We start from the raw sequence: 20,425 nt of genomic DNA on the forward strand, positions 1-20,425 counted from the left end.
TCTTGAGATACAGACTGTTCCAGGGCTGGTTACCAGTGACTTTTCTTGCATTTCCTTTTCTTCTTCCGTCATTATCAGGAGGAAAGATTCCATTGCCCCGGCCATCTTGCTGTCAGCTGGCGCATCTTGGGTCCCACGTCATTTGCTGTAGCTCACTTTGTGCTGAAGATTCATCGCGATGTAAACCTGTGAACACCCCATTTCGATCTGCTCCTCACAGTGTTTGGTGACTTTAGACTTTCCTCCCGGTTATGTCACTTCAGTTTTCAGCTTTTTATAATATCAATATACAGCTCCATTCTTCAGTGTGAGATGTTCCACTCTGACCAGTTCTACCCCGTACCAAGAATTTGAGCACTCCAATTCTTTGACAGTTTCTCTAAGCCCCACCCCCATCCTCCCATTTGCCTTAAACAGCAGAATTAGTTTCTTTTCTTTTTGCCTCATGAATTAATTCTCTTTTGAAAAGCTCAAGGGTTTTTTGTTTTGTTTTAATCACAGCTCAGTATATCGTGAATAGCACATTTAAAACAAATGATAAAAATATGTCAAAATAGGGTGGGAGGAGGGGAAGGGAAATGGGAGGCTGGGAGGAGGTGGAAACTTGTTTTTTGTTTATGTTTTTTTTTCTTCTTTTCGCAATAAAAAAAATATGTCAAAATACCTTTCAAACAGTGAAAGTCTTCTTGTGTGTGAAATTTCAGTTTCAGCTGTAACTTACCTATAGTGACTATTATGAATTTGTCTGAACAGGGTTTTTTGTGACTGACGTTGTAGTTTGAAAGCTCAGCGGCTAGCAGGCATAGCTTTTGATATGTTAAATGCAAGCAAAAAAAGAGCTTGGAGAAGCCTTTTCACTCTCTAGGTTTGCAAGACAATTATCTTCCTACAGAGGTCAAGAAAGTCAGCTTCCAGTCTCAGATAATCAGTGTCCTTTTGGTATAGCTTCTTTTGTGCAATAATCCTCTGCTGGCTTTTGTGCAATAAAGCTCAAACCTGAGGGTAGAAAGGCTGCAAACAGGAATTAAAGCTCTCAGTATAAATTGCAAAATATCCTATTAGCCATACCAATTCTGAGTCCCTGGTTCCATAGAGATTTGCAGTTGTTTAAGTAAAGAAAGAAGCCTTTCTTTTTTGGCCCCAGACTTTGCTAGGGAGAGTTAAGCAACCGATGGACAAGTCTGGGAAGAGACGCTGACAAGGACAGGAAGGCAGTATCTCTGTTAAAGTTTTTCTTTAGCAAACTAGGTCAGCCAGGTGGTTATGGGTAAACAATGTGGTTAGCACCCCCTTCCTTACATCTAGAGTTAAACAGACGTATCTCCACCAGCAGGACAGGAGTTTCCACAGACTCTTGAGTCCTTACTACCCAGAATTTCTTTAAAAATAAAACTAGCTAACCAAACAAACAAGCAAAGCTGTTATTTTTAAATATATAAGCAAATTTCTTTAAGAACTATCTATTTCCAGAATCAACAGCAACAAAATATCCTTTTGTTCCCTCGGTTATGTATTGGTATTAGGAAGAAGAAGCAGAAGAAAGAAAAGAATGTAGGAAACCTGAATAAAATAGAGGGTGGCAACTTTTAGATACATTCTGATAAGATGTTAAAAGAGTCATAGCTTGCTGTGTTGATGCAGGCTAGTCCCAGTGCTTTGGAGGCAGAGGCAGGAGGATAGTTGTGAATTTGATACCAGCCTGGTCACATATATTGAGTTCCTGAACAACCAGGACTACATAAAGAGATCCTGTCTCAAAGAGTAATAACAAACAATTGCCATGATAAAAAGGGGAAAAGAACAGTGATTCCCTTTGCGTGATTTTGACACACAATTGTTTTTAAAGGAGACGGAGATTATCTGGAGAGTGGTTTTGAGAGAATGTAATGAGTTTATCTTTAAACACAATAAATCTGATGTGCAGAAAATTCAAGTGGAAAGGTTAAAATAGTCTTCAAAAAATCTCATCCATACCTCAGAAAAAAAGGGTGGAGTCAAGGATTCAGAATCGATTTGTATAATGTGACAAAAGTGACTAAAAGATTCCTATAAAATTATGAATATGAGTTATGAATATGGGTGGGTGAAGGAAGGAGGCAGGAATCTGAGATTTAGGAGAAATACAAAGATCATAGTCTAAAATAGGGAGCTCATTTGTCGTCTTAATCTCTCATTTGTTCTTTCTTCCATAGTTGGACGGGCAGCATTGACCAACTCCTTTAGATTTCCTTCTCTGTCTCCACTGTTTCCATTTGCACATATGCATTCCATATGTAGATATGTTATAGGCTAACACCAAGGAAACACTGACATTCTGAGATCTGTGTCCAGGAGGCTGGTGCAAAAAAAGAGAACCTAGGCTCAGGAAACAACAAAAATATCTCTTTCCAAGCTTCTAGCTTTCACATTCCTTAAATTACAACTTTAGAGTGGGAAATACATTATATTATTTAATATGTTTAAATAATGCCAAGCGTAATTTTTGGGGGGCACAGGAAATTTCCAAGTTCATCAAAGTTTTTGCTAAAATAATTTTAACTGCAGATAGATGTTACTAAACTCTTCTGTAGGTAATGATCTTTAGAAATCTGTAAGCTTGTGACTATAGCACAAAGTAAGCCAGAATTTTATACTTTTTAGAAAATACTTTGCTAGGTTGTCTCAAACAGGCCTTGGAAAGACTTAAAGAGTAAAATATCAACATCGAGAAAAGAAGACAGCTCAGGTCAGAAGGTGTTAGAGAGCGGATAAAATGTAGTTTAATACTTTATATTATTTTTAAATTATGAGTAACTATTGAGGGGTAAATGATTATTTAAGGCCAAGTTCCTTCAGACATTTTTGATCCCACTATAAACTTTAAGATACTTTCTATTTCAAGGACACAGATTGAGAAGATGAGAATGCTAAGAGCCAAATATTTCAGAAAAGCAGCCTATGATTGCCTTCTCTGGTAAGTATATTGACAAAGATATTTAAAAAACCTAATTTATAATATTACCATAACACATATTTGTTTACTCCGAATAAAAGTATATTTAAACCAGGCAGTAGTGGCACATGCCTTTAATCCCAGCACTTGGGAGGCAGACACAGGAGGATCTCAATGAGTTCAAGGCCAGCCTGGTCTACAGAGTGAGTTCCAGAACAGCCAGGGCTGTTACACAGAGAAACCCTGTCTTGAAAAAACAAAAACAAAAAACAAAAATATATTCAAATACTGTACTCACTTAAGTTTGACCAAGCATTTAAGAATGTTTCGGTTAATGAGAAAACCTGGGGCTCTTATTGCATTAAGAAACTAACCAACAGAAAAAATAATATTAAGTATCGTGAATTCATGGTACTAAATATAAATATTTTACAAAACGTAGAAATACTTTAAAATGCTGAAAACACTTGGAAAAGCATTTATCTAGATTTTCAGTTTGCCTCTGAAAATCAGAGAGGAATTTTATTGTCTATTACATTAGTCAGAATTTTAAACTTTAAGAGCATATGGTATGAGGCCTAATAGCATAAATCCATAATCCCTGTTACTCAGAGGCTGAGGCAGGAGGATCACAAACTGAAGGTCAGTCCCAGCAATGAAGTAAAATTTTGTTTCAAAAAAGTTTGGGGAAGCAGTTCATTGGCTGTGTGTTTGCCTACTGTGTGTAAATTCTAGGGCGCACACACAGATATTCACACATACATACACACACACATACACTCACACACACTCATACACACACACACACACACACACACACACAACCCAAGAAACAAAACCAAAACACCAATGTATGCTATATAACCTTAATGTCTCCTGGTAAGGAGTAGTATTAACAGGTATCTGAGAAAATTTTTTTCTTTTTTAAAAATGCTTTTTGTTACTGTTACTGTGGTTGTTTTAGTCTATCAGAAATCAGAATTTTAAAATTGCAACATAAATTCTTTTCCATCCCAATATTCAACTGCTTGATTCATTCATTTATTTAATAACTTTTAAAAATTAAATCGCAATGTACATACAATAAATTCATTATTTTGAAGGGTGGTTTTAGCACATCCAGAAGGGGCAACTGCTAATGCCTACTACCTACCAGACTTTTGCTTGATATAATTCAGATTGTCAGCGTTTTCAAATGAAATCATGGATTGCTCGTTATTTACTCCAGACAGGCAAGACAAGATTGAGGTCATCCGTGTTCCTGGCCAGAGAAGAAACAATGTAACAATGGGAACAAAGGAAATATGTCTCCCAAGCTAAAGACAACGAGGAACAATGAATCAGGGGTTACTCCCTCCTCGGCACAGCCTTGCCTACTTGTGAATTTAGGCATCTATCTCTGGCATGGTTGGACAGGTAAGAGAATGCCTTTCTGTCAGCAGATAGAATCTGAGATCATCAGATTTTAGGGACTCAATCACCTGTGTCTTCCATCTTCACATTGCAGACCAGGGGGCCCAGAGAGACTCAATGATCAGCTCAAGATCAAATTCAGAGTAAAGCCTTCACATTCTTGCCTAATGTTTCTGCCTTACACTGGTGATTAAATTCAGAGTAAAGCCTTCACATTCTTACCTAATGTTTCTGCCTTACACTGGTGATTAAATTCTTCTTAGGACTCAGGATTCTTGTTTGTTTGTTTTAGTTTTTCCAGACAGGGTTTTTCTGTGTAGCCCTGGCTGTCCTGTAACTCTTTCTGTAGGCCAGGCTGGCCTCAAACTCAGAAATTCACCTAAGTCTACCACCTAAATTCTGGGATTAAAGATGTGCACCACCCTGCCTAGTAGGATTTAGGATTCTTGAATGAATTTACAAAGCTTCTATGATAATGGCTGAGTAGCTCATGGAAAAAATGCCTGCATTCCAATGTCTTGCAGTGTTCTCACCAGGAATCACAGGGAAGAGCTTTGTAAGATGTTGGGGAGCAAACCCTCTTTTAATGGCCTTACTCCCTTCCATAAGAATTCTTCTCTTTTGTTGTATGATAGAAGAGAAGAATTCTTATGGAAGGGAGTAAGGCCATTAAATGAGGGAGGGGGACTTGATCGGGGGAGGGGGAGGGAAATGGGAAGCGGTTGCGGGGACGAGGCAGAAATCCTTAATAAATAAATAAATTTAAATAAAAAAATAAAAATAAAAAAAAAGAATTCTTCTCTTATGATGTAATCACCTTTGTGTATGATCTGCATGTGTGGCTGTGTCTCAGCAAATGAATCTGGAACATCTTCATACCACAACAACATGGAGAGTCACGGGTTATATTCTATGGAATTATTCCATGCTTATATGTGTTCTGGTGGAGGCTTCACCCCTGCCCTTGGCATCCACATACCCAAAGAGTCTGGAATGTTCTGGTGGAAGTTCCACTCCAAGCCCCCTCCTCCATCTCTCTCCAAGCCCTACTGCATCTCAGAAAGCCCACCAAATGACGACCCCTCCTCCACAGATGCTCAAGATCACTCCCACAGGGTATTTTAACTGCCCCCCCCCCAAAAAAAAAACAGAGATGTGGTTTTCTGGTCTTCCTTTCTTGTCTCCTCTGGGGTGGTGGGAGGTGACGGGGGCGGGGCTAGAAAATTGGAAAATCATCCGGCAGCATTTTATTCATTAAACCTGGGCTTTTTCTAATTCTGTTTGATTTGGTCTGATTTGCATTGTTACGTCTGCAGAGAGGCTTATTGGGGTGCAGAAACTTTTCAGCAAAGTCTAAATCGTTTTCTGTCTTTTCCTTGTTAAAAAAAAATACCCTACATCAAACCACAGGGAACTCTAAAAAACAAAGACCATACTAGGCAAGAAGTAGTAGATCACAGTGCTTGCTCCTTCTTCTCAAGGGCTATCTCCAGGAGGAAACTCCCGTGTCACCTCCCTGACTTACTAAGGAATTCAGAGACAGCTGTCATCACTATACCTTCAACTTGTTGTCCCCCTGTTTCACTGTAGCTGTGGAGTCAAGTCAGGTGCAGAAAAGAAGAGGAAGAAAAGTTGTGCTGCTTGGTACAAGCCTCTATCCTACAATTTGGCTTATTATTTCCTAGGGAAACTGATGTTTAAAGAGTTCCCTAGTCTTGTTTGGCACTCAGAGTACCCAATAGTAAGTTAACAGCATATATAATTAGGTTGCAGGGGGTGGTGGGGGAAGACACTCACTAGATCAAATGCATTTCTTTGATAACTTCTGGAGCAATTTCGACCTTCTTGGGTCACTAACTAATCATCTTCTAGTGCTGCCCTAATACGGACTGGATGACTTAGAAAACTGAAATGTATCCCTCCTACTTCTAGAGGTTCTAAGTCCAATATCAAGGTGTCATTGCTGGGGACTCCCTTTGGGCTTTGCCCTTTGCACTAAATGGCTGCTGTCTTGAGTCATCCTGGGGCCTGCCCTCTGCGTCTGTGTCCAGATCTCAATTCTCAAAAGGCCAACTCTTCATATTGTATTAGGAGCTACCCTAATGACCTCATTTAAACTTAATTGCCCTTTCAAGGACTCTTATTCCACAGACAGTCACATTCTGAGGTACTGGGGATTAGGACTTCAGTACACACATCTGTGTAAGGGATCTAATACATATGCACTGTGAGGTGAAACAGGCCACTGTGTAAATGTTTACCAACCAGCTCTCCAAAGAGAAACAGGCCCAACTGTCAGCATTTGCTAATCTCTAGTAAATTTCTCCTACATGGCCAGTTTCAAACCACAGACATGATTCTGACCAACGCCAAGTGGGGAGTGGCAAGGAACCCAAACCCACCGCAGTAACTCCATCCTGGAGCTACAGTGGGTATAAACCGTGTCAACACAGACATGAAAGTCCTTAAAACAAATATCAATTGTTGGTAGACTTTTCTGTAAAGGACCAGGTAGTGTATGTTAACATATCTTCTTGATTCTGTGCTGGAGATTTAAAAAGCAAAGATAGCCGGGGTGGTGGTGCACGCCTTTTATCCCAGCACTCGGGAGGCAGAGACAGGTGGATCTATGTGAGTTTGAGGCCAGCCTGGTCTTGAGAGTGAGTTCCTTGATAGGCTCCAAAGCTACACAGGGAAACCCTGTCTCGAAAAACCAAAATAAATAAATAAATAAATAAATAAATAAATAAATGTAGCACAAATAATAAAAACTCAGAGACAGATAATGGGCTTCAATCCAAAAACCAAAAAGGCAAAGCAGCCAAGCCATTAGAGAAGTCTTACCTCTACCCAGGCTGGGCGCCTGCAGACTAAGCAGACTAAGCCCCCCCCCCCCCCATTTTATATTCCTAGTGCTGGGATTAAAGGTTCATGACTTCCTAGTACTGGGATTAAAAGTGTGAAGCACCGCCACCTGGATTTGTTTCTTCATTGATCTTGTGTAGTTTAGGGTGGCCTTGAACTCACAGAGATCCATCTGCCTCTGTTTCCTGAATCCTGGAATTAAAAGTGTGTACCACCACTGCCTGACCTCTAGTGGCTTAGCTTTGCCCTTCTGGTCTTTAGGCAAGCTTTATTTATTAAAACATAAATAAAATATCAGTATAAATAAATAAATAAGATTTTAAAAAAAGCCCAGAGGAAAGCAATCCATTTCTGAGACGTCTCCCTGCTGTAAGAAACATTAGTGTAAAATCTTGCTTGTTTGCCTTTCAAAGAAAAGGCCATAAATGAAAGTTCATACACTCCAAAAATTTCAGTTTACAAGTCTCTTTTTTAGTGACAAGCAGTTGGGGAGATCTAGCTTCCTAGTTGCGGCTTTAGCCACTTCCACGCGGCATGCGTCATTTCAAGTGCTTCTTCCTAGGTGCAGGGACCCTGTGGACCTTCTCACTCTGGAGGACAGTCGTGGATACGCGCAACTTCTATCTCCTTTTAAACTGAACTTGCCATTCAGGGACCGGCCAGACAACTCAATGGTAGAAGCTCTGGCCTTGCCTCCCTGAACACTGAGCCCAGTCCATGGAACCCACAGGAGAAGGAGACAAGTTCATAAAGTGTACACACATGCATACTCACACACACCCCACGTGCATATATGTAGACACACCTATAATAAATAATACACTTTAAGTTTTAAAAGAGCTTGCCATCCAGTTCCACTGAGTGCCATTAAGTTCCATGCCTCCACACGAAGCCAAAGCATACCATTCCGGTAGAACCCATCGTTTCCTTGGCAGCTGCCAATCAATGACAGCATGGCAGGCAGGGCCTATCATTCCCCACCCACCCACCCACACTGTAAGACAGTATTTTCTTCTGAAGTTTCACATTTGGTTGTTTGGGGTTTTGTCAGATCTGTACCACTGTGTGTGTGTGTGTGTGTGTGTGTGTGTGTGTGTGTGTGTTGTTTGTCTTTCCTTTCTAACAGTGTTTTGTTTCCTTACTTTTCCAACAGACTTCTTATGCTCCTACTTAATGTCATCATTCCCCACTGGAGTACAGCAAGCGGCCCTGTCAGGACAAAGAATAGGCCGAGAGGGTAGATTGTAAGAGCTGTGGTCTAAAAACTTGGTTCTTCTTAAAACTGAAAGCCAAATGCTAACTTCCAAGGTCACTGCTTTTGGAGGCAGGAGTCTTGTGAGTTAATTACCCCCATGATGAGGCTAGAAGAGTTAACTTCTTCCCCGTGTCCCAGGAGGACACGGCAGGAAGATACCAGTTACAAAGACAGAGTATCTTCATCAGACCCTGATTTACCACTGTCTTAGACTTTCCAGCCCAGAGCTACCCATTTTAGAAAGACAGATTGTCCCCTCCCCATCCTCCGCCCTCTTACACTTAACATAGACCACTTCTATAACCAGATGTGTGGAGAATTTTCCCCACACCAAGCAATTCTCTCGTGTATGCTACAGAGTAACCTATAATTAAATTCAATTCTGAGAGTACCTGCCTGAGTACTTACTGTGAGATTCTTTAAGGGGGAAGGGCTTAATTTCACAGGAACTTCTCTACTTCATGGTCAGTCATAAGCAGTACAAAGTCATTGACTTTTCTGACCCAGAGGACACTAGGCGTGATGGTCAGTTTTAAATAGGGATTTTTGAGTGGATTCAGAGATGCCCAGAGATCTGGAAAAGCATACTTGTGGTTTACGTGTGAAGGTGTTTCCAGGAGTTAGCATGCAGGTCTGAGAAGACAGAGTGAGGAAGACCATACTTGATGTGGGCGGATATTGCCCAACTGGTTGGGGGCCTAGTGAGATTAAATGGAAGGCTAGCTGTCCCCCATCAGCCAAGTTGTGAATATACTGACTTCCGGGCTCAGACACCAGAAGTCTATATTTTCTAGCCTAGAATTCCTGGGTTTACACCAGCGATCTTTACTTTTTCGGCTTTATACTACCAGCTTCACTATTTCTGGGTGTTTAGTCTCGGACTGGGCAACGTTACCAGTGTAAGACTTTAAGACAATCCTGAAGCCATTTTTGAGAATTCTGAAACCTCTCAGCCTCTGTGCCATAGTGCTTCCCCTCCTCCCCTGGGAACCAAGGACCTAACAGCTACACTCACACGTACTCAGTTCCTGAACAATTACCCATATACGTATGCTTTGGTTCGGTCCCCTGGGAAACTGGGTCAAAATGACCTCTTACCTCATCTGATCTGGCAACAGCTCTCCAGTCAATTATTGGTAATAGCCCTTTCAAATAAGCCAATCAGAATAGTCAAAGAACAACCCCCCTTGCTTCTGTGGCCCCTTTAAAAGTAGACTGTACCCGCTATTCGAGGTCCCTCGGCTTCCCGAATGCTGGGGGACCCTGTCATGACAGAATTAATAAAATCCTCATGCTTTTGCATTGGCTATGTTGTGTGAGATGGTCTCTGAGGGCGACTCCTTCTCGGTGTTTGGACGCTAGAGTCCAACATTTGGTTCCCTGACCGGGAATCGAGTCGCTCCCAGACACACTCTGGGCCCAGTTGGAGGTATAAAGAAACGAGCTCATTTTTATGTCTGTCTGTTTGTGTATTGTGTTTCTGTTTCTGTGTAATTGTGAATCAGTAACTTGAGAATTGTACTTGCGCAGGGTCTGTATTGAAATGGGGCTAAGGGAGGAGGCAGACGTGTCCTGAGATCCCTTGCCCTAGCCCTGAAAGACGTTTCATGGGCATTTATGGGAGGGAGGGGCAACCAGGTCGCCCTAATCTCCAGGGGAGATGTGACCCTCCATCTGTATTTTTGGATCTGTTGCCGCGCGGCTTCTGATTTTGAGTCTATGTCTGTCTTTTTGTCCTTGTGTATTTTCAGTTCTAGACCAGAGTGGTGGTGAGAGCACCAGCTTCTGGTTTTGAGTTTGTTGTTTGTCTCTTTGTATTTTTGTTTTTGTAAGTCGGTTTGTTTTTGTTAAAATCCACCTGCAGGAATTCAGAACCTGGCATCTGCCCCCTGGCCATCATCAGTTTCCCTGATTCCGAAAGCAGTCCCACTGCTGGAGGAGGTAATGGCTGCCCCTCCCCAAGCCCTTTGTCTTCTCTCTTTCTTGTACAGGAGCAAAAGAAACCCAGAATCCAGGCATTTCTGGTTCTTCCTGATATCCAGCCGAGCTTGACAGACTCCCCCCCCCCCCCCCGGAGGAAGCACTTCGTTCCTGAGGAGCCCCCTGATCGGGCCCTAGCCCTGAAAACTTCAGTACTCAGCATCTACGCTGGGACAGGGGAAGGATGAGAATGACTTCCCAAGCATTTCCCCTTCGCTCAGTAGCAGGCCAATTACAATACTGTCTTTTTCTGCTTCTAGTCTTTACTTACAACCCTTCCTTTTCTCGGGACCCTCAGGCCATGACCGGGCTTATAGAATCTGTTCTGGTTATTCATCATACCACTTAGGATGATTGCCAGCAGCTCTTACAGGTGCTCCTAACCACAGAGGAAAAAAGAATGTCCCAGGAGCTGACAGCAGGCCAACCCAATCACCGGACAAGATAGAGGATGGGCTTCAATACTCCAGCTGGGAGGGAGCAGCTCCGTCTTTATTGCCAGAGTCCAATTGGCGGGTCTAAAAAAAGGAGGGGGGGGTTGCAAAGCACCCCACCAATTTGCTAATTTGGCTAAGGTAAGAGCAATGTACAAAGGTCTGATAGTACTCCTACAGGATTTTTAGAAAGACTATTGGAGGGGTATGGGATATACACCCATTTTGATCCCATGGCAGCAGATCACCAAGCCAATGTAGTGATGTCTTTTATAGGCCAGTCAGCATCAGATATTCGTAGCAAGTTGCAGAGAATGGAGGGACTGCAGAGATGCTCCCTCCAGGACTTAGTAAAGAAAAAAAAAATTAGACAGATAGGGATGCAACAGAAGATGACAGCTGCAGAGACTGCGCACCTCAGACAGAGCAGCCCCTGAGTGGCCGAATGCGGACTTCAGTGAGGAGTGGCCCTACAGGGCTTTGGGCTCAAGACACTTCCCAAAGCAGCTGCTGAGCAGAAGCGGGTCGGCTACTGAAGCGATGCTCTGCCCACCTGAGAGGCCTACGCAGCAGCCACAGTGACAGTACTGAAATCCCCCGCTTGTTTACACTGTACACCCAGGTGCCCGATTCTGGGGTGTACAGGGGGAAAAAGGGGGAGGACTTCCCCCTCGCTATGTCTAAAGCATTTGACTGTGGACACAAGGACTGCTGATTATTCCTGAGTGTCCCACGCTTTTATTACAAAAAGACCTGTTGGAGACTTTGACTTCCCCTCCTGTTCTCCAGGGCTGTAAAGAATAGCAGGCTGCTCTCTGCCTTTGCCGTGCCCACCTCGCTGAGGAAGGCTTTGCAGCCACTGCCGGCTGAATCCTCCTCCCAGCTGCCTTGGTCACAGCCCAAGCCTGGGAACTCTGCTTACAGCCGGCCTGCCCTGGGCAGGCAGCGACTGACTGAAGCGAGGAGGGGCTGGGAGATGCCGGAGCCCAATTCCAAACAGCCTTCCTGAGCTGCTTGCAAGTTTCACAGAGAACAACTGCCCCCAGCTCCCAGACCACAACTGTGGAAAGCTTGGGGTTCAGCAATGCCCAAGCAGAGCAGGTTTTGGTGGCGCGTGCTGGTAAGATTTGCTAAAGAAGGCAGGGCAACAATGGTAAATGAGCTGAGCAGCTTACTTAAAGGGACATCGGCCGGATGGCAGAGAAGCTTTTTCTTACCAGGACTAAGAAGATCAAAAAAGAAATCTTAAGGTTTGGCCTGCCTAAGGTAATCGAGGTTGATGGTAAAACTGCCTTGTTGCCCTCCCCCCAAAAAAGTCAGGGCATAGGTAAGACTGGGGAAAATTACATTGTACATACAGACCCCAGAGTTCAGGACAGGTAAAAAGGATAAATAAAACCTGATTAGCCTTTGGAATCTGGCACTAGAGACTGGGTACAGCTCCTTCCCCTAGCCCTGTTCTGTGTACGAAACACCCCGTCTCAGCTTGGACTAACCCCCTATGAGATCCAATATAGGGGACCCCCCTCTTAGTTTCATAAGGCCCCTCATGATTCATTTGCTCACAAACCCCATCTGCAGGCGCGGTTGAAGGCTCTCCAGATCTCCGAACCCAGGCATATAGACCCCTGGCCACCCTGACACCTGGAAATCTCACATTCGTTCCAGAATTGACACCTGGGGTATATCCGGAGGGACATGAGAAAAGCTGCAGCACCCCACAGCCAGAACAGCAGCTGCCCGCTCATACCTACAATCCACGCCTCCTCAAGCCCTTGCTTTGATACCCCTGCCCTCACCCCTGATTTCTGCCAACTAGTGGCAGAGCTAGCCTCCTGGGATATCCGAGATACATATCCCCCACAGCTGCCCCTGGAGGAAATATTTGGACACAGGGGTTCAGACATCCCCCCTACTTGTCTCCCAGGGGCGAGAAGCGGGACTGTCTCCATGGGTGTCGGGAAGGACTTGGGACATAAAATGGTATTTATCTAACCAGAGCCTGCTGCTGTAGGCCAGACTAGACCCTCCCTAAAGGGGCCTTAGCTATCCCTGCTGCTGCCCGCTGGACTAAGCTACTCTCCCTGCTTCTCTGCTGGCACCTCCCAACACCAGCCCGGGGAACCCGGAAATCTCACACCCGTTCCAGGTTGGCGATTCTGTGTAAGTGCGGAGACACCAGTCCCAGAACCTTGAACCTCGCTGGAAGGGACCCTACACCTACTGCCCTCAAAGTGGACGGTATTGCAGCCTGGATCCATGCGTCTCATGTCAAGCCTGCACCTCCACAGGACCTTCCAAATGAAAACTTCAGTGTACCCAAAATCCTCTCAAGGAGGCCTGATTCTGCCAGGCTTGCTGATCTTTGCCCTGATGTTTATACCTCAGGACTTAACCTGGACCCTGACTAACTTTGAGACTGGGCAAGCCTTAAAGATAGCCACTGGAGTTCATCCCCTGAATACCTGGTTCCCCCAGCTAACTTTTGACCTGTGTTTAGCAAATTACTCTTGGGAGGATACTGAGCAAACCCCCAGAAACTTTTATCCTGTATGCAAATATTCTGAATGATATATTTGTCCGGGAGAAAAAGCAATATGGGGGGGCTTAAAGTATTTTATTGTGCTGCCTAAAAATGTAAAACCAATATCAATGTCTCCTGGTTGAGGGTTAACAAAAAGGACTTAGTCTCTTTCACCCGTACCACACCAGAAAAAAAAAAGAAATCTAAAATCACAATCACTTTCACTAAAAAAAAAAGAGCTAACCAGTTAACAGGCAATACTTGGGGTTTATAGTTATATGATCCAGAAAAAAAAAAGACATAGGGATTCTGTTCACCCTATGAGTTGTTGTAACACCTCCAATAACCATAGTACTAGGGTCCAACTTAGTATTGCCTGACCAGGGCCAGCTAGCCCCTGCTGAGGTAGCCTCCCCTTCCAGGGCCCTGGGCTCCACTCCTAGTCCTAAAAACCCTTCTACAACTCCTGCTTCACTGCTGGCAAGCTCTAATACAGGCCAGTGACTGTTTAATCTGATAGTGGGAGCCTTTTCTTTGCTAAATAGTACTGACCACAGCTTGACACAATCTTGTTGTCAGCAGGACCTCCCTATTATGAAAAAACAACACTGGTTTGTTAATCTCTGTGTACAGATCCAGGTGGTCCTCCAAATTTACTAATATCTCAAGATTGAGATATTTGACCAAATAAGAGGAGGGAATGTAAGACTTTAAGACAATCCTAAAGCCATTTTTGACAATTCTGAATCCTCTCAGCCTCTGTGCCATAGTGCTTCCCCTCCTCCCCTGGGAACCAAGGACCTAACAGTTACACTCGCTCGTACTCAGTTCCTGAACAATTACCCATATACGTATGCTTTGGTTCGGTCCCCTGGGAAACTGGGTCAAAATGACCTCTTACCTCATCTGATCTGGCAACAGCTCTCCAGTCAATTATTGGTAATAGCCCTTTCAAATAAGCCAATCAGAATAGTCAAAGAACAACCCCCCCTTGCTTCTGTGGCCCCTTTAAAAGTAGACTGTACCCGCTATTCGAGGTCCCTCGGCTTCCCGAATGCTGGGGGACCCTGTCATGACAGAATTAATAAAATCCTCATGCTTTTGCATTGGCTGTGTTGTGTGAGATGGTCTCTGAGGGCGACTCCTTCTCGGTGTTTGGACGCTAGAGTCCAACACCAGCAAGGCATTCCCAGTTCCCCACCTGCTGATAGCCTTCTGGGACTGCTTAACCTTCAATGAGTCTGAGTCTGAGTCCCTAATAGCTTCCATCTCCTAAATCGGAAACGTATCTTACTGATTTTGTCTCTTTGGAGAACCATGAGTACACCATTTGCTAGACTGGCCCACCAAACACAGGGAAACCTTATTTTTTTTTATTTATTATGAAGAATATATATATATATATATATATATATATATATATTTCAAAACAGGGTTTCTCTGTAGCTTTGGAGCCTGTTCTGGAACTAGCTCTTGTAGACCAGGCTGCCGTTGAACTCACAGAGATCCACCTCTACCTCCCGAGTACTAGGATTAAAGGCATGCACCACCACTGCCCAGCTAATTTTAAAAATATTTTAAAAATTGGCTATCTGGTGGTTTGAATGAGATATCCCCCACAATCTCCCGTATTTGAACACTTGGTCCCCAATGGTGGCACTATTTGGGTAGGTTAGGAAATGTGGCCCTGCCGGAGGAAGTGAGTCACTAGGGGCCAGCTCTGAGATTTCAAAAGACACAGGCCATTCTCAGTGTGCTTTCTGCTTCCTGCTTGTGGTTTAAGATGGGAGCTCTCAGTTCGCTGCTTCAAAAGCCATGCCTGCTTGCTGCCACACTTCCCTTTGTAATGCTGATGAACTCCTTTTTTTTAAAATTTATTTATTTCTTTATTTTTGGTTTTTCAAGACAGGATTTCTCTGTAGCTTTGGAACTTGTCCTGGAACTAGCTCTTGTAGACCAGGCTGGCCTCAAACTCACAGAGATCCACCTGCCTCTGCCTCCTGAGTGCTAGGATTAAAGGCGTGCGCCACCATCACCTGGCTTATTTTTTTTTAAAAAAACAAACTATCTTTTCATTTTACATACCCCATCCCAGTTCCTACTTCCTCCCCTCCTCCCATTCCTTCCATATACTCCACCCCCACCACACCTCCCATCTACTTTTCAGGGCGGATAAGGCACATTAATGGTGATGAACTCTTATGCCTCTGGAATGGTAAGCCCCAAACTCTTCCTTCGTCTCTAAGTGGCCTTGATTGTGGCTTCATCAGAACATTAGGAAAGTTACCGACACAGTAAGCAGGCAGACGGGGTTTTGTTATGACATTTCATACACACCATACCTATCCTGATACTTTGTTCTAGTTTCCTCCTCCTCCTCTGCCCTCCTTCATCCCTTCTGTTCTGGATTAGTGGTACCCTACATTCCCTTCCTTAGATAGCTCTCATTTCGCCTTTCCTGCCACATGCATCCTGTGAGCACAGATGAACGGTACAGGAAGAGAACTAAGATGAAGATGGAGGAGGGAGCAAGGAATTTCATCTCTGGGTGTCTGGGTGTGCTGCTGTCCCAGTTCTTCCAAATGCTCAGCAACGCTGAAGCTCTCCCAACTTTGTTGTCTGAGAGGTTTTCCGTTTTTCGAGACAGGGTTTCTCTGTGTAGCTTTGAAACCTGTCCTGGAACCAGCTCTTGTAGACCACGCTGGTGTTGAACTCACAGAGATCTGCCTGCCTCTGCCTCCCAAGTGCTGGGATTAAAGGGTGTGCCACCATTCCCCGGCAGTCCAAGAGTTTTTTAACCGAGCTAGACATCTAGTGCCCCTCCCTGTCCTTTAATCCTGTGGATCCTTGGTCTTTCTGAGGATATTTAAGGACCTACCCCAGGCCACTTCCCCAGCGTGAACTCAGAAATGAACTAAAGGGGGCTGTATGAGCTTATGTTTGCGCCTGTCCTCCAAGGGTTTATATGGAAGTTTCTCCTCCACTGTGAGGTCATCAGAGGGGACAAACAATTCAACTATGAGGCTTATAGGTGGGACCTTTGGGAAGTCATTAGAATTAGGTAAGGTCATAAGGTCATTTGAACAGAACCTCCATGACTAGAGTTTGGTGGCTTCATAAGAAAGACAAGCCTACCTTAGGGGACACAGGCACATTCCTTTTCTTTCATTCTCTGCTGCTTCAGGAAGAAGGCCATGATCAGATGTGGGTCCTGGGACCTCTATCACTGTGGGCTAAATTAACCTCCTTTCTTTGTAAGTTGTCTTGCTCCCAACGTTTTTTCTACATGAAGCTCAGACTAATGGAGGGGCTCCTTATGAATAGTCAGACCCCTTGGGCAGTCATACGAGTTCAAGGTTTCTGTGAAAGAAACCAGAGAGGAAGAATGCACACTTATTTCATATTATAGCACAAATCCCAAAGATTAAGATAGATGGAGTTTGGCAATTAGTTCAGAGCTGTCCCATTGCCAAGGACAACTCCAAGATAACTCCAATACATATGACATTGGAATCCCTGGCAGAATGTGGTCACACAATTACTAAAACTTTGATAGGAGAGGACATTGAATACCCTGAGACTGCAGTTACAGGTATATCTGATGTGAGTGCTGGGTCCTCTGTGAGAATTACCAGAGCTCTTTCCCACCGAGCTGCCTCTCGAACCCCTGCCCACCTACCTTTCAAACCAAAACATCATGCTTCTTCAACGATCAGACCTTTTTACTTAATCTACAATGAGTGGTCCCTTCTTCCTAGGCAGACCCTAGAACTTACTGCGCATTCTTTAAACTGGGACAAGATAGGTGAGCAGAAAAGCAGGGGCAAACGGACATCCCTGTGCAGACAGACTAGCTAGCAGTAGCTGTGCTTGCTATGAGCCCATGGGGGCCTCATCTCTGCGATTTCAGTGACCACTCTCAGTGGATACTTGGTCTTCTTTGGCGTTTTCTCTCTCCTTGTTCTCCATTATACTACAGAAACTTTGAGTGAACTATGAAATGTATCCACTGCTACCTCCCTTCTAAATATGTTTGTCTTGGCTTCGAGATAACTCTGTCTTTCTCTTATTAAAATTATCCCAGTTTCTAATCATATTTCCTTAGTTACCTTTTTACTCTTTCTCCTCTTCCCTCAAAAGAGAATGTCATTTCCAAGTAAGAAAAAACACTGTATCTGAACATTGTTTTCCTAATTTCTAGTCTGAATGCCAACACAAAGTGTAGGGAATCTCTGCCTCATCTCACTCCTCTATTCCAAACCCTTTCCTTCTTAGAAAGCTCACCAAGGGGTGGCTCCTCCCCTAGAACTGCTCAAGACTCTGCCTATGGAGTACTTAAGTTCCTGTCCCTGGAGGTGCCATGTGATTTCTCCCCTTCTGATTCCTCGAGATCATCTGGGAGTGTTTTTCTCATTAAACCTGTACTTTTAATTTGGCCTGATCTGACTTTTTGCATTGGTGGGGAAACCAATTACCAAGATTCAAAAATACTTATCAAAAATACCTGTCTCAAAAAGCCAAAAGACTATGTGTGTGTGTTATTTTAATTAATCAATTTCTTATTTGACAATCAGCACAGAACTTCTGTTTGCCTCTCAGAAGGTTCATTTTCTGTAATTGTTGTTTTTTAAATCTAGCCCAACAAGAACATAAACTGTGTCCACCTGGAATGGGGTAGTGTGCAAACAAGCTGCTGGAATCTTCTAAGGGCAGGAGCTCACTGAACTGCTTCTAACCAGTTATTAGACAATCTGGTCATGCTTGTGTGCTGGTTTGAATAAGAGTAGCCCAAATAGGCTCATATGTGTAAATCTTTGGTCTCCAGTTGATTGAACTTTCTGGGAAGGATTGGGAGGTGTGGCCTTAGAGGAGGAGTAGTATCATTGGGGGTGGGCATCGAGCTTTTAAAAGTCCATCCATTTCCAGTTAACTCTCTTTCTGCCTTGTTCTTCTGGATGAGAATGTAAGCTCTCATTTCCTGCTCCAGCATCATGCCTGTCTGGCTGCTGCCATGTTCCCTGTCACAATTGGAGTCCCAGTAAGTTTTTTCTTCTGTAAATTACCTTGGTCATGGTGTCTTACTACAGCAATAGAACAGCAACTAATATAGTTTGATTTGGATTCCCCCTGAGAACAGATATTACAGATCCTCATCTGGAAAAAAGTATCCACTTTTGTCTGGCAAAGAAACTTCTATATTGGAGGATGGATGGGATCCGCATGCGAAGATAACTGTGTTCTGCAGACTTTGGGCTCTTACGGCACACAAGCATCCTATTGTGGGGACTGCTGCCAGTTTTCTTTTAGGAAGATTTCTTTTGTGTTTAACTAATGCTCAAGACCATAGTGGATCGGGTTTCACCGTGAGTTTTTAGTTCTTCAGGACTTTTGTTTCTTAGCAACAGCTGGGCCTCTATCCCTCCACATTGTTCTCTGTTTCTCTGTTGCAGCCTCTAGTCAAATAAGAGAATAAGTGGGCATGTGTTGCAATAGGAGCGGCAGGGCTGTGTCCCCAGCACCCCGGCCACCTGGCTAGCTTATGCCCCGAAATAATTACACGGAAACTGTATTCTTTTAAACACTGCTTGGCCCATTAACTCTAGCCCTTACAGGCTAATTCTCATATCCCGATCAACTCATCTCTAATAATCTGTGTAGCATCAGTCTTACCGGGAAAGATTCAGCATGTCTGACCTGGCGGCTTGGTTCATCGTGTCTGCCCGGGAGAAGGGAGCATGGCCTCTCTCCAGAGAGCAGAGCTGTCGAGTCTGAGCTCACTTCCTCTTCCTCCCAGCATTCTGTTCTGTTTACTCCACCCACCTATGTTCTAACCAATAAAATGGGCCAAGGCAGTTTCTTTATTAGCCAATGACCTTCCTCCATCAGGCATGGCAGATTGACTGTTAGTGATATCTTTATACACAATGGTGCATTCTGGGCCTGGTGGCTATGGTGGTGAAGGAATCACCATATTTCTGTGAGGGGCAGTATAAGATGCTCAGGAGGGACCTGAGTAACTGGGGTGCCTTACATCGGCTGCACCTTTGAGACTCCTTTGCTACCTTAAGCACTCATCTGTAAAGGGCAATATTGAAAACACTGTGGCAAAAATTACTGTTACAATTTAGCATGCCCATTCTTATTTCTTGTCTGGCCTTACATGCTCAGACCACAGGTGATGGGCACAAAAGAGAGCTGATAACTGTCAAATGGGCCAAATTTGGCAACTTGCTCTATGTGATGGCTATTTTTGGCTGTCAACTTGACTACATGCGAAATCAAGTAATGCCCAAACATACACATACACAAGCATACATGTAAGGGATTTAAAAGAAAATCATTTGAGGTGGAAAGAACTACCTTAAATCTTTGGCCATACCTTCTGGTGGCAGCCTATATACAGGACAGGGAAGAGGGAAACTTCTGCTTTTTTTGCCTGCTTGCCCTCACTGTCTCTGGCAAGTTCATTCCTTCACTTGTATTAAAGCCTACTTCATTAGGACTTTGATATATACTGAAGAATAGCAGAGACATTCAGTCTTTTGACTGAGTAACTGTTGGATTCTTGAACAGACACAGGTCAGAACCTTGGTAGTAAGTCACAGCCACATGGCAATACACAGATTAATGGAGATGGGTTAGTTTAGGGTATAAGAGCAAGCTGGATATATGCTTAAGCTATTGGACAAACAGTATTGCAAATAATATGGTTTCTGTGTGATTATTTCATCGTCTGGGCAGCCAGAAACAAACAAGCAGGCTCCTACAACAAATCCTGATTAATACATCCTACTTCCACCTGGAAACCTTGTTTAGAATGTATCCCTTTTTTAGGTGCATTTTGAAACTTAGTATGTAGTAACTCAAACATTTGAAAGTTTTAAAAATATTTGGCTACTATATAATCTGAGCTCTAAGCCACTTGGGTTAAAAAATTGTTACTGCATAACACACTAAATTCTCACCTTATAATGAGACGTCTGTATATCCCTCCCCTTCTCTTGATTTGGCAAGTTACTTTC

General features: G+C 43.7%; 1 long non-coding RNA gene across 1 annotated transcript in view; it reads right to left on the minus strand.

Moving 5' to 3' along the window:
• Positions 1–720: 720 nt before the first annotated feature.
• Positions 721–20,425, minus strand: part of LOC121466651 — a 31,005-nt gene continuing 11,300 nt past the window's right edge. The window contains exons 3-4 of the long non-coding RNA XR_005976786.1: positions 4,086–4,193; positions 721–1,011 (exon numbers count right to left, since the gene is read on the minus strand). This is a non-coding gene — a long non-coding RNA (uncharacterized LOC121466651). The remainder of the gene's footprint in view (positions 1,012–4,085; positions 4,194–20,425) is intronic.

This window comes from Microtus oregoni, unplaced genomic scaffold, assembly GCF_018167655.1.
Source record: "Microtus oregoni isolate MIOR12 unplaced genomic scaffold, Mior012 000033F_ref0000390, whole genome shotgun sequence".
NCBI lineage: Eukaryota > Metazoa > Chordata > Mammalia > Rodentia > Cricetidae > Microtus > Microtus oregoni.